The sequence below is a fragment of the Dermacentor albipictus genome, chromosome 7 (assembly GCF_038994185.2).
Source record: "Dermacentor albipictus isolate Rhodes 1998 colony chromosome 7, USDA_Dalb.pri_finalv2, whole genome shotgun sequence".
Classification (NCBI taxonomy): Eukaryota; Metazoa; Arthropoda; class Arachnida; order Ixodida; family Ixodidae; genus Dermacentor; species Dermacentor albipictus.
The window spans coordinates 12,314,068-12,328,006 of NC_091827.1; the positions used below are offsets into that span (position 1 = coordinate 12,314,068).

The 13,939-nt window shown below is 47.1% G+C and overlaps 1 long non-coding RNA gene across 1 annotated transcript; it reads right to left on the reverse strand.

Annotated features, from left to right (window-relative positions):
• Nucleotides 1–9,737: 9,737 nt before the first annotated feature.
• On the reverse strand, nt 9,738–13,698 carry LOC135904462 (uncharacterized). The gene is made up of 2 exons (XR_010565123.1): nt 13,182–13,698; nt 9,738–9,850 (listed from the first exon to the last, which is right to left on the reverse strand). It is a non-coding gene; the product is annotated as an uncharacterized lncRNA (long non-coding RNA).
• Nucleotides 13,699–13,939: the final 241 nt, after the last annotated feature.

Consider the following 13,939-nt stretch of genomic DNA (forward strand, 5'->3'; position numbering starts at 1 on the left):
GCAGTTTGGTGGATATTCACCACCGGTCATTGTAGCTAGTCTTTTTGGACTAAGTACAAATCTAGTCTGTACTCTCCTGAGGTTAGTAGCCTGTATTCTTGTCAGTGTCTCGTGCGGGGATGGATATACAGTAAAAGCTCGTTAATTCGAACCGCAAGGGGAAGCCTCTTGAGTTCGAGTTAACGAAAGTTCGAACTAACGAAAGTGAAGGAAAGCAACAGTACACTGCGATTTGGAAGCAGTAGGGCATGTCAGAAAGTGATGGCGTTTGCTGCGGGCACACGCCATCTTCAAGTCGAAGCTCTGGGTCCGACTGTGCCCCACCACCGATGTCCACCGAAACGAACGTTAGCCGAGGCTTAACACCATCACAATGAATCGCTATGGCCGATACCTCCTAAACTGAAAACAGAGGTGCACAACCGATGAAGACTGCCAAGACAAAGACGCTGAACATGTGAAGGTGGTGAAGGCCCTGATTCGTTGGTTCTTGATTGCAAGCGCAGCTGCGACGTACTTGATTCGCTGTGTTTTGGCGCTGGCCGTGCCATCTCCGCACAACATAAGCAGCTGTACAAGATTTGTAAAGCCTCCGAGATTCGCAACGGGCAAGAAGTCTCGGAGGTTACGTAGAACGTAGAGGCGGCAGCCGCCGCTGGCTTCTGGCTGACCCCGCGCAAGTTAGATTTTTTTCTGATTTTGCCTTCTCTCGCCGTTCTCCCCGTTTCGGAGGCAATACAGCCTTGTGTGTAGGCAGTAGGCGTGTTTCTCTGGCCGTGTGCCAGGCGAGCGTAGTTCGAATTATCCGTGAGGGAACCTTCTCGCGTTCGAATTAACGGACTTTTTTATACATAGACTTCTGTGGAGCTTGGCCGGACCAAATCGTACAGTTCGAATTATCCATAAATTCGAATTATTGAAGTTCGAATTAACGAGCTTTCACTGTATTCGCTTGGAAACGCGGTAATAAACGGTCATTTAATGGTGTGGATACCTTCATGTCTGTCAACCCCGTCAGGCAAGCTCACCTCCCGGTTACTAGCTGCTCGGGCGGCTAGGTGGGCGGCCTCATTGCCAGGGTTGCCCGCATGAGCGGGTACTGTCAGGACTGGGGGCTCAATCCCTTCGTCCGTGGTCCTTTGCCAAGATTGGAGTACGGCATGAATTCGAAGGTAGCTGGCCCATGCCGTCGTCCAACTTATTTACGCTGAGATCGCTGATGAAGTGAAGAACTGCTTCTCATCGAGAACGGGGAAAAGGGGTTTATTTACAGAAATTAACTCAGTCTAACATGACTGCATGAGAAAAAGAGTAACAGTCCAACATGACTGCATGAGAGAAGTGACTCAGTCTAACATGACTGCTCAAGAGAAGTGCGTCCAACAATCGCACAACCACAGTTTTTATACACTCGATCCGCCCGTCCACGACGCGGCGGCTGTTCGTTTACACATCACCAACTCGCAGCTGCTCTGAAGACCAGTTTACAGACACAAAGGCACACACATTCCGAAGCCCAAGCGACCGCGTTGAAGGTGGTGCCGTTCCGGAAAATCGACGCCGCTCGAGGGACGCTCGTTGTTTTGCAACATGCGGAACCGTGAGAGCGCAAAAATAAGACTTTCCCGCGGTAGCTTCTTCAGGCGTGTCGGATCAGCGCCGCGTTGAGGAACTCTGGAATCATTGTCCACACACCAAACTCGTCTTGTCACAATGTCGAAGCGGGCTGGAGGAAGGCGGCGGATTCCAGTGCAAAGGTCGCTTCTTTGTTCGCCTTGCAGCTGCAGCGGCGGAGAGCGGGAGGTGCGCGTCTTGCACCCCTTGTCGTAATCGGGTGGCAAGGTGACAATCTTGTTGTGCAACCCGCCGTTCTTTACAGCGCCTCCATGGCCCCAAAAGTCTCGACTGTCTAGCGCTGACAACCGCTAGGCAGGAAGAGAACGGCTGCTGGTCAGGGGGGGGATTGATGTCTTGGCTCGCAGCGACCACTTGTGCCTTGATGTCACCGCCCCAAAACATCCAACAAGGACAGGCAACTGCAAAATGAACCCCACAACACGGCTCTGCGCCGAGATGACGTGCATTGGCTCTCACTTTAGACTCGCTAGGCTTCAAAAAAAACAACAACAACATAAGTGCAGAAACAAAAAAAATGCTGCATTTCACTATGCCAATTTCTGAAGCAAATTCCTGCTGACAAATTCAGCAATCATGGAGGGAATCCTGCTAAATGAGAGGGGATCTTCTTCGCTTAATAAAATTAACACTAGTAACCCTAAAATTTAGGCGGGACCCTCAAACGCAGAATTCAAATTAGCCTGCTCAAACCATCCGCATTGCTATGCAACTTTCCCTTCTTATATCTAACGGAGAAGTTGTACTCTTGGAGAGTGAGGCTCCATCGGAGCAAGCGGCCGTTTTTGTGTGACATTTGATTGAGCCACGTCAGAGGACAGTGGTCGGTCTCGAAGATGAACTTCGCTCCGTACAAGTAACACGACAACTTCTGGGCGGCCCAAACCAAACAAGCGCATTCCTTCTCTGAAGCGCTGTAGGCTTCCTCTCTTACATTTAGTTTACGGCTGGCGTAGAGGATAGGATGCTCCTCGTTATCGTCGCCGACTTGACTAAGTACCACGCCCATACCTCTGTCGCTTGCGTCGCATTGAACTATGAATTCCTTTGTGTAGTCTGGCGCGCGAAGCACAGGGCGAGAAACCAATAGCGTTTTCAAACTTTGAAAAGCGTTCTCTTTGTCCTTATCCCAGTGTACGTTACTCGGTGCTCCCTTTCGGAGGGCGTCTGTTAATGGACTTGCCAATTGTGAGTAATTCGGAATGTACCGTTGATAGTACCCCACAAGTCCCAAAAATGAACGAACGTCCGTTTTCGTGCGCGGCTGAGAAAAATCTCCAATCGTAGCTATTTTCAGCTCAGCCGGCCGTCTCATGCCCTGACCAACAACATGGCCCAGATAAGTAACCTGCGAACAACCAAACCTACACTTTTCCGCTTTCATCGTTAAGCCGGCTTCCCTCAACCGTGAGAACACCTGTTTGAGGTGCGATACGTGTTGTTCCCAGCTGTCCGAAAAAATGGCCACATCATCAAGATAAGGTAAGGCGAACTCCTGCAAGTCCTTTAGGACAATATCCATTAACTTAGAGAAGCTAAACGGCGCGTTCTTCAGCCCGAAGCTGAGTGCGAGAGGGCGAAAAGTGCCTACAGGCGAGATGAATGCGGCATAGCGGCTGGCACTTTCGGAAAGGGGAACTTGCCAGTACCCCCGCACGAGATCTATAGTTGAAATGTATTTAGCAGCGCTAACTCTTTCAATTCGTTCCTCAATGTTGGGTATCGGGTACAGCTGATCCCTAGTGATCGCATTTAACTTCCTGTAGTCAACACACGGACGAGGGTCCTTGTTAGGGGTTTCTACGAGTATTAGCGGTGACGTGTAGTCACTCTCAGCGGGCTCAATAACTCCCAACTCTAGCATGCGCTGTATCTCTGCCTCCATAATCTCTCTCTGTCTTGGAGACACCCTGTAAGGTTTTGATCTTACTGGTTCGGCAGAGGTCAGCTCAATTTCATGCGTTATCAGTTCGGTTCTACCCGGCCGATCGCTGAATCTGTCGAGATATTCCCCTAACACCCCTTTTAGCTCATCTAGCTGCTCGGGTCTTAGAGCATGCGAGCTTACCGAGTGTTCTACTACTTCTTCTAGGCCGATTTCAGAGTTGGAGGTTGCCCTATCCTCCTTAAACTTGGTACCAATGCCATCCGGCTCTTTGACAGTATAGTTAACGACTCCGCTCCGCTCTACATACGGCTTCATCAAATTACAGTGATATATCCTCACTTCCTTCCTGCGACCGGGCATTCTCAAAGCATAGTTAGTTTCTGAAAGTTTGTGCAACACTTTAACGGGCCCGTCCCAGTGAACTTCAAGCTTGTTCTTTCTTGAAGGTTTGAGGATCATTACCTGGTCTCCGGCGTTAAACGTACGAAGCCTCGCATTCCTGTCGTAATAGAATTTGGCGTTCTTTTGAGCTAGCGCCATGTTCTTTCCGACTAGTTCTTGGGTTGCGCTTAGCCGTTCCAGTAAATTTAGCACGTATTCAACCACGGTTGGACTCTCCCCCCTTTCCTCCCACATCTCTCTTAACATTCTCAGTGGAGAACGGAGTGTCCTCCCATACACTAGTTCTGCTGGAGAGAACCCTGTCGCTTCATGTGGAACCGTTCGCAAAGCAAACAAAGTTGCCGGCAGACAGTTCTCCCATTCCTCCTTGTGCTCGTAACAGAGCGCACGCAAAACTCGCTTAAGCACCGAATGCCACCTCTCTACACTGTTTGACTGAGGGTGATAGACAGAACTGTGAATTAACTTTACCCCGCACTTTTGCAAGAATGTGGAAGTCAGTGCGCTCGTGAATACTGACCCTTGATCTGCCTGAATTTCGGCTGGAAACCCAACTCGTGCAAACACTGTCAAAAGCGCGTCTACTACTTCGGTGGAGCTGAGCTCTTTCAAAGGGATTGCTTCTGGAAACTTGGTAGCCGGACACAGCATGGTAAACAAGTACCTGTAGCCTGATTTTGTTTTTGGAAGAGGCCCTACCGTGTCTATTACAAGCCGTCTGAAAGGCTCTGTTATTAAGGGCACTACCTTCAGTGGAGCTTTCCAAGTCTCTCCTGGTTTACCAGAACGCTGGCAGGCGTCGCATGATCTTACAAAGTTTTCTACATCTTTGAAACAGCCAGGCCAGTAGTATTCCATAAGCAATCTTTCCTTTGATTTGTTTATGCCTAGGTGGCCGGACCACCCATTTCCATGACAAAGACTCAAAAGGTCCTCCCTATACTTAGTAGGTATGACTAACTGATCTAAAATCCTACCCTTTCGATCTCTGTAATGCCGATACAACAATCCTCCTTTCTCATGTATCGTTACGTTGCGCCTAGCAATGCCTTCTTTAGCTGTGTCCCGTAATTTAGCTAAGCTCTCATCATTCTTTTGCTCAGCTGCCAGTGACTCTCTATCCACGCGTAAGAGTTGATCAAAGTTCTTTGAGGCCGGTGATAATAACGACCCTGTCTCGCTTGGGAGCGCGTCTGCATGCTCTTCCTGCAGGCTAGAACTCTGACACTCTAGTGCTACGCTCTCATTGAGCTGGTCGACTGGCAGGCTCTCCTCAACTGTTCTTTTGTCCCTCGGGCCTAGCTCGGATTCGGGTATCGAAGTTATCCCTTTTTCTGCTTCCGCTGGAGGAGCTTGAGCATTTTCAGCCGAAAGCGCCGCGATCTTACGAGCTTGGCCTCGGGTCAATGCCTGTACTATGCCCTCTCCCAGTTTGAGCCCTCTGTCACGCAGTAACTGATTCGAACGATTCGAAAAGATGTAGGGATACTGCAGTGACAAAAATTTGGAAACTGCAGCCTCAGTCTCTAGCTCCCCGAATGGTCCACTGATCTTGACTTTGGCCATGGGCAGACACACGCTGTTTTCTTCTACAACCTGTTTTATCCATGCTACTTCTCCGGTGAAGTCCTCTACCATCACGTAAGACGGATGGACAATGTCCAGCGTGGCGGCACTGTCTCTTAGCACTCGGCATGGTTTTCCATTAACTTGCAGGTCGTGGAGATATGGACTTAAGAGTTCCATATTCTCATCTTTTTCCTCCACGTAGGAAAAAACTACGCTAGACTTCTCGCAGTTTACAGCTATATGTCCCAGCTTGTGGCATTTGTAACAGCGAATTGGTCTAAAAGATCCGAACTTTCTTTTCTGTTCTTGTGCGGTTTCTCCGTTAAGTTTCTCCTCGCTCTTTTCTGCGGGCTTTTCCGCCATGTCTACAGGCTTCGATCGTCTAGTTTGCGCACCCTTTTTGAACGGAAATGGTTTCCGCGGTCCATTTCGACCGTCCCAGTTTCCCTCCTCGGCGTTCAATTTTCTACGGGTTGCGTACTCTTCGGCTAATTCAGCCGCCCTTTCCACAGTGTTTACATTACCTCTGTCTTGCACCCACAGTTTCACAGCTTGGGGGATGGTTTTGTAAAACTGCTCTAGACACATGCATTCAATGATCATGTCTCTGCTGTCGTACGCTTCCGCGCTTTTAAGCCACTCGACTAGGTTGGCCTTTAAGCTATACGCAAACTCCGGATAGCCCTCGCTATCTTTCTTGCCTGTGCTCCTAAACCTTTGCCGAAAAGCTTCGGCTGAAAGGCGGTATTTCTTCAGGAGACTAGCCTTAACTTTCGCATAATCATATGCATCCTGCACACTTAGTCTGGCGATTACTTCCGCCGCCTCACACGGCAACATAGACAGCAACCGCTGTGGCCATGTACTCGGGCCGAAGTTCATCTTCTCGCAAGTCCTTTCAAAATTGCTTAGGAACAAGCCTATGTCGGTCCCGACCTCAAATGGCTTTAATAGCCTGTCCATGCGGTATGATTCTGCCTCACTTGATCGACCCAGAGCGCCTTCACTTCCTTGAGGCAACTCCAAACGTTTGCTTTCAATTTCAAGTTGCATTTTCCTTAACTGAAACTCGCGGTTTTCTCTGTCCCGTTCTTCTCTTTCTTTTTCCCGTTTCTCTCTCTTTTTGAGAAGTTCCAATCCCATTTCAATATCTTGCTCACTGGCCTGATTGGAAATTAGCTCCAATAATTCCGATTTGAGCATTTCCTTGCGTACATCTAGGCCCAGTTCCTCACCAACAATCAACAACTCGTCTCTCAGCAGTGTCCTTAACTCCATGACTGCTGCTTTACTGCCTTGATTCTGCTCTCTAAATCTAGCTAGGAAAACACAACCTAGCTAACACACAACAATCTAGCTTCCCTACTGTTCTAAACAGAACAACCACAAAATGAAGCCTAGAGAGTCAAAGCAAAAACCAAGCACTCACCGCAGATACAGCACCATGTCGCAAAGTCCATCCCACCGCTGCCACCAGTTGTCAGGACTGGGGGCTCAATCCCTTCGTCCGTGGTCCTTTGCCAAGATTGGAGTACGGCATGAATTCGAAGGTAGCTGGCCCATGCCGTCGTCCAACTTATTTACGCTGAGATCGCTGATGAAGTGAAGAACTGCTTCTCATCGAGAACGGGGAAAAGGGGTTTATTTACAGAAATTAACTCAGTCTAACATGACTGCATGAGAAAAAGAGTAACAGTCCAACATGACTGCATGAGAGAAGTGACTCAGTCTAACATGACTGCTCAAGAGAAGTGCGTCCAACAATCGCACAACCACAGTTTTTATACACTCGATCCGCCCGTCCACGACGCGGCGGCTGTTCGTTTACACATCACCAACTCGCAGCTGCTCTGAAGACCAGTTTACAGACACAAAGGCACACACATTCCGAAGCCCAAGCGACCGCGTTGAAGGTGGTGCCGTTCCGGAAAATCGACGCCGCTCGAGGGACGCTCGTTGTTTTGCAACATGCGGAACCGTGAGAGCGCAAAAATAAGACTTTCCCGCGGTAGCTTCTTCAGGCGTGTCGGATCAGCGCCGCGTTGAGGAACTCTGGAATCATTGTCCACACACCAAACTCGTCTTGTCACAATGTCGAAGCGGGCTGGAGGAAGGCGGCGGATTCCAGTGCAAAGGTCGCTTCTTTGTTCGCCTTGCAGCTGCAGCGGCGGAGAGCGGGAGGTGCGCGTCTTGCACCCCTTGTCGTAATCGGGTGGCAAGGTGACAATCTTGTTGTGCAACCCGCCGTTCTTTACAGTACCCACACTAACTTCAATTGATTGAGGTTTTTGTTGATGATTCTGAATGCTCGAGGGGAAATGAAACCTGAGGTGTAGTTACGAATCGCTGTTTTCGAGTCGGATATAATAATCTTGGTGCCCGGGATGGAGGCGCCCATGGCGATGGGGCCTCTTTCGCCTCCACAATGAAAGATGTGTTTACCGTCGCACAGCTGATTGTGTGTCCGTCGCCAGTAGTGATGGCTATGGTGTGTCGACCATCCCTGGTGCGAGCAGCATCCACGTATATGGCGGGTTGGTTTTTGTAGCATTGCCAGAGTGCCGCCGCCCTAGCTTTGCGTCTACCGCTGTTTTCAGTGCTCATGTTTTTCGGAAGCGGGGGGATAATGATTTTGGTCCTGACAGTGTTAGGCATCCGCTGTCGTTGCGGAATGTCTAAGGCTGGGCGATACCCCAGGGTGTCCAGGTTCTGCTGTCCCACGTGTATGCCGGATAATCGAACTGTTTGAGCCCATTTGTGGGCCTCTATGATTTACTCAACGCTGTTATGCACCCCTAGACTCAAGAGTGCCTTCGTAGTAGCCGAGTTTGGTACGAAGACCCTGTTTGAATAACGTTCGGATTAGACCGTTAATCCATTCCAAGTCCCTCTTCCTGAGATTCAAGTAAGGGCAAACGTACGCCACTCGGCTCAGAAAGAAAGCCTCGATTAGTCTGCAGGCATCTTTCTCCTTAATTCCATGCCGTCGGTTGGAGACCCTCCTGAGAATGTTCTGTAATTGCCCAGCTGTAGTTTGGAGTCGTGCTACGGCTTCTTCGTTGTGCGCGTTTTGCTGGATACACAATCCCAACACTCTGATTTTAGAAACGGGTGGGACCGGTTGTCCACTACATGCACCTGAATGTGTGCGGGCATACTGGCAGCCGGATTTGCGGGATTTTTGTTCCGGACTATAAGCAATTCTGTTTTTTTTTGGCGAACAGCTGAGGCCATGGTTGCGAGCGTGTTTCTGCACTGCGTCAGCCGCTGCCTGCAGTGATTCTGAAATTTCTCCATCCGACCCAGTGCACGTCCAGATCGTTACGTCATCAGCGTAGATGGCGTGCCTGATATGAGGAATCTCTTTGAGCTGTCGGGATAAGCCACTCATGGTGGTATTAAAGAGGAAAGGAGAAAGTACTGCTCCCTGTGGTGTATTTCTAGTGCCGAGTTCTGTGGTTTTGCTTTCAATATCGCCTATGTTTACGATGGCAGTACGCCCCTTGAGGAATGTGGTAATATAGGTGTATGTTCTCTTACCTACGTTCCTGTTGGATACGTTTGCTAGATTGGCGCCACGTGAGACATTGTCAAACGCTTTGTCTATGTGTAATGCTAACACTGTTCGAGTTGCGCGTATAGGCTCTGGGTTAAGGATATCATTTTGTACTTGCCACAGTATGTCTTGGGTGCACAGTTTGGGTTGAAAGCCAATCGTCTCTGGGAAGGGCTGGTTGGTTTCGGCATAGTCAACCAGCCTATTGAGAACCACATGCTCCATAGCCCTACCAAGACAAGAGGTAAGGGATATGGGTCTGAGGTTCCCTAGACTGAGTAACTTGCCCGGTTTAGGAATCAAGACCATGCTAGCGTGCTTCCACTCTAGCGGGAGTACACGGTTTCCAATGCTGATTAAAAAGCTTGGTGATCATTGTTATGATAGGGTCATCTAGATTCCTGAGCATTTTGTTGGTGATCTTATATTTACCGGCAGATGATGTCGTGCGTAGCAGCTGAGAGCGGCGCGTACTTCGGCCTCGGCGATATCTTCGTCTAATGTGTTTTCGTCTCCTCCGTACTCTATATATGCACCCGGGTCCCGTTCTTTATTAAGATATTGCCCGATCAAGAGGTTTACGAGATCAGAGTCTGTTCCCGGGAAACCAGACGAGAAGTAGATGTGGGCGCATCTAAAAATCAATACAAGCACACTGTACTGCAATACCACCATGCAGAAGATTCGTTTTCTTTTGTTTATTTGTTGAGGATGCAGGCATTTCGTTCTCCGAGTACTTGCTGCCACCAGGTCGGGCACTTGCACCGGTCTGGACACTCGTTGCCACCTTTGTAGCAACGCTGGAAAGGAGCAAATTATGAGGCTCGTGAACAGCTTTTCAACTGACTTCTTCGAAATCACTTGTTATGTACTAAAAGGGTCATGTGGACGACAACGCATCGAAATAAATAAGGTGTTTGTTCTTTGCCTTCCACCGGTTGTGTTGTGCTTACCACATCTGTCGATAGTACCTTCGGCAGATGGCTGATAGCTTTAGGAATGGATGTTTGCTAATGACGAAATGGATCACGCTAACAATGATTGTGGCGTTTAATGTTAATAAAATGCGCAGCTGGTTATAATGGGTTGAGGGTTAGGGCTGATCATCTGGGATTTCTTTATGTGCACCCAAATCTAACCAACAATTTTTCATTGAGTTGTCATCAGAATTAAGCGACCGGGAATTGAACCGACCACGTGATGGGGGGTTCAGCAACAGAATAACCTAGTCACTGAATTTCACTTCGGCGGATGAAACAGTATAAATTGACTTGTGATGCCGTCAGTGTTTGTAGCACACTGAGAACATGTAGCGCGAGTATGCAGTATGAAAACACGACACTACGCAGCCGCTAAACACAATTTGTGTTATTTTACTTTTATTTGAGGGGGCGAAAGCACACACATCCGTACTTCAGGAATTGGACAAGTAATCGCAGAAGCGAGACAGGCACAAGCGTACGTATTGTCAGCGTAAGCTTACGATGAGCCTAATCGCTTGTTGGAAGGAGAGCCGGTGCATAAGTTCAAACAAAAAGAGCGACGTCATTCTTCTGGAGTACGACACTTTTTTTTTCTCATTGAGGCGTAACGTGATCGACTATCCGGTCGCTAAGGCCCAGCTTCCCTCTCCCCAACATAAAAGCGTAGGCAACTCAGCTATTGAATATTATACCTGCTCACATGATTTGGCATTTACATAGATGAAAACTGCTTTTTACAAAGCGAAGAAATCAAGGACGCTGTGTTTATAGTGCGAAGGTGGAAAGAACAATGATATCAACTTGTTCACATTTCTTCAGTCGTGATTGTTTCAGTACTTTTGCTGCTTGGTCATGAGTCATCTCCCGATTATTTTCCGAGTAGCAAAAAAAAAAATTCCAGCTTTTTAGTTCTCGTTCCTGTGCATGTTTTAACGCCTTGTTCTTCGGATATTTTTTATGGAAAAGAGACTATGGCATATGACCGCAGGGAAAAAGTAAGCGCGCTAAAGAATTATCTTAGTGTGAAAGGAAAGAACATTTCTATGTCAGAGGATTTGCCGGCTTCCATTGAGCAAATCAGAATGAATATTTGGGACAGCGCGTCAATGTTCGGAAACCAGGAAATAAAGTTGGGTTCGTCAAGGATAAAATCATGTTTGATTAATTCACTAATTGTTGCTGACGAGATTGCAAGGCATATCCTTGGATTGAATTGTGATGACATTTTGAGATATACGCCGTGAAATTTGCCGTAGAAACGCAGTGTTGTTCTTTCTTTTGTTACAAAATGTTTTTGTATGCATTGAAGCCGGAAAGCTAAGTAGAACAGCAATGCAATTTGTTCCACTTTTTGGGAACACACATCGCGAATTTGGTGTCATCATCTTATAAATCGTTTAAAACAGATGCGACTCCCTTAATCGCGTGCTGCAGTTTGTAAATTGCAATATATTCCTCTAAATAATCAGGCAAAATGTTAACTAGTTTTTGAATATGCATTTTGATTTCTATAACGAGCAACGACTGCCGTCTAGTATAGTGCAGCTCAGGAATTTGAAGAGTGGTGCATGCTATAGGGGACCTACAAGATTCCTTCAACGATGGGAAATTCACCTTGTTATACTGATACAGAGCTGAGAATACACAGGGAAAGGCCATTAAGCCCTTCTTCATGGAGGCCTTGTTCATGCATCGCGGATGACTGTGCTTGCTCGGCTGTTCAGCAAAGGTCTTCAGCCTTCAATATAACTGAGTTCTTAGGCGCGCCTGCATTTATTCGTATCTATTTTTGTGCCCTGTGCCGGTGCATTATGTTTCCACTTTATTTCTGGGGACTTCGCATTGTATGGAAACTCCTTGTATTTGAGCATATACTTTTTAAGGCTTAAGCGTCCTGCACGTATGTCGACAGCGTGCCGCGATTTCGTTCTTTACTCCAAGACCCATCACAGATTAAGATGCTATCTTTTCATTGCGTTTGACAAAAGCTAGCACGCTCCTTTGTATTAAAAAAGCTAATAAATAAGGAAAAAACGTGTACCCGAGTTTTCTGTTTGCAAAAATATTCTGTGATTTGCACGTGCCTTGAAACATCGAAAAGGAAATTGAGCTTCGATAACGGAAGGAACAGATGCACAATGGTAGGACGGCAAAAGAATTGCTACAATGCATGGTCTACGTCTGTATTTCTCGCAGAGTTGAAGTGAATAGCTTCAATTCTTTCTCGCAAGTGGACGATGCTACGGGCAGCAGTGTTTGATCTACAGTTTCAAAGAATGCGCATTTTTGTGGTTACTTTGTGCTCGTAAACCAAAAACACCTGGGGACTCGCTGTTTTAGAGGCTTTTCTAATGGCACATGAGCAATGCGGTCTACTATAAGTATGGTAGTAGCATCGGCTTGCTTTCGGCAGAAATGCCGTATGAAATCTATATAATTTTGGCCAGTGAGTAGAATATTTAAGAGTCCACTGGCTGGAATGAGAGAGCTGCAATTTACGTCTGCAGTAAGATGAAGTTCGTTGTCACTACATTCACAGAATGGATAAGATCATGACTTTAGCTGAAATTGATGAGTGAGATGGCTCTTCCTCACAGTAAAATCAGAAAAGAGTTACGATGGCAAAAATGGGTAGGGCGGTTGGTTCTAGTAGCGCGGGTTGAAGAAGACTAACCTGAAGTATTTAGATCTCTAATCAGAGCACAGTAGAGATGTACTGTTTTGACATGGGTCTGTTTGTGACGAGCAGAGAAAAAATTCTGACTCATGTGAAAATGGGGACAAATGTTTGTGGACCTAAGCCAGAGAGAAAATGCTGAATTTCTCCGTGAACATATATCCAACTTTTATTTGAGTATTTCCATCTAAATTTCAGCGCTAAAGAACCATATCGTGAATCGCTTAGTTTCTGGTTCGTGCGCACTAAGGACGGCGAAATTCAACGTCTTCTCGGTGGGCGCGCTTCGCAATCTTGTCCCCTACTATAGGACTGTGGTGAGGGCAGGTCATTTCAGTTCCTGTTTCTACGATTACCTTACGTCGTCAACCTACTTGACTTGTATCATTCGCATTATTACTAAGACGTGAGATGGTTCGTAACTCACATGATTGTGGAAACATGATGTCACGAGAAAGCGAAAGTACTCACGTAGTGCTGGCAATAAATCATGTAATTCCTCTTCATTATATCAGACTGCTTTCTTTCTGAAACACGCACAAAGAGCGAACTGAAATATTTTGCAAGCTTGCTATCCCATGGTGCCTGGCGAACATCTTTTGTCGAGAGAACCGTGCACCATAAGCCCATCCGCAGGATGTATGCAAGAACTAGTTGCCTGGACAGCATCAGTTTTCCACAGATTACAGCAGCCGCACATTTATCTTAGCGCTAAGCAAACGCTGTTACAAATGACGTGACCATATTGCTTGCCTTTGTTAGTGATCATATATCAACACTGGAGTTCCTCGCCTGTTTTTCTTGATCGTTTTCTCCTTGAATACTTTACTTCTGTAGACTGTCGGGAGTTATAGAATGAAGGAGATAGAAACATAACTTCACAGATGAAATGAGGTGTAAACCATTCTAGTGCAGACGGATGTCCATTTAAATTGGTCCAGCTGGTTGGAACTCTCTTTTGTAGCAATTCTTTCTGAGGATAACAGATAAACAACAATCGTGATGTCCTTTTCTCAAACGCGGCGCACTCATCTCGCTTGAGAAAGTGCCTGTAAAAGCTCTCCTATGAAGAAGACAATGAGGCAACATCTTTTTGCAGGCGCGAATAACAAGAGACCTAGCAGTTTGCTTTTAAGGAAGGATTGCTCACGATGACTGTAGCTGCCATATAGAAGCGTAATAAGCAGAATTTAGAATATGCTTGAATGTTTCGTGCAAGTTATATTAAC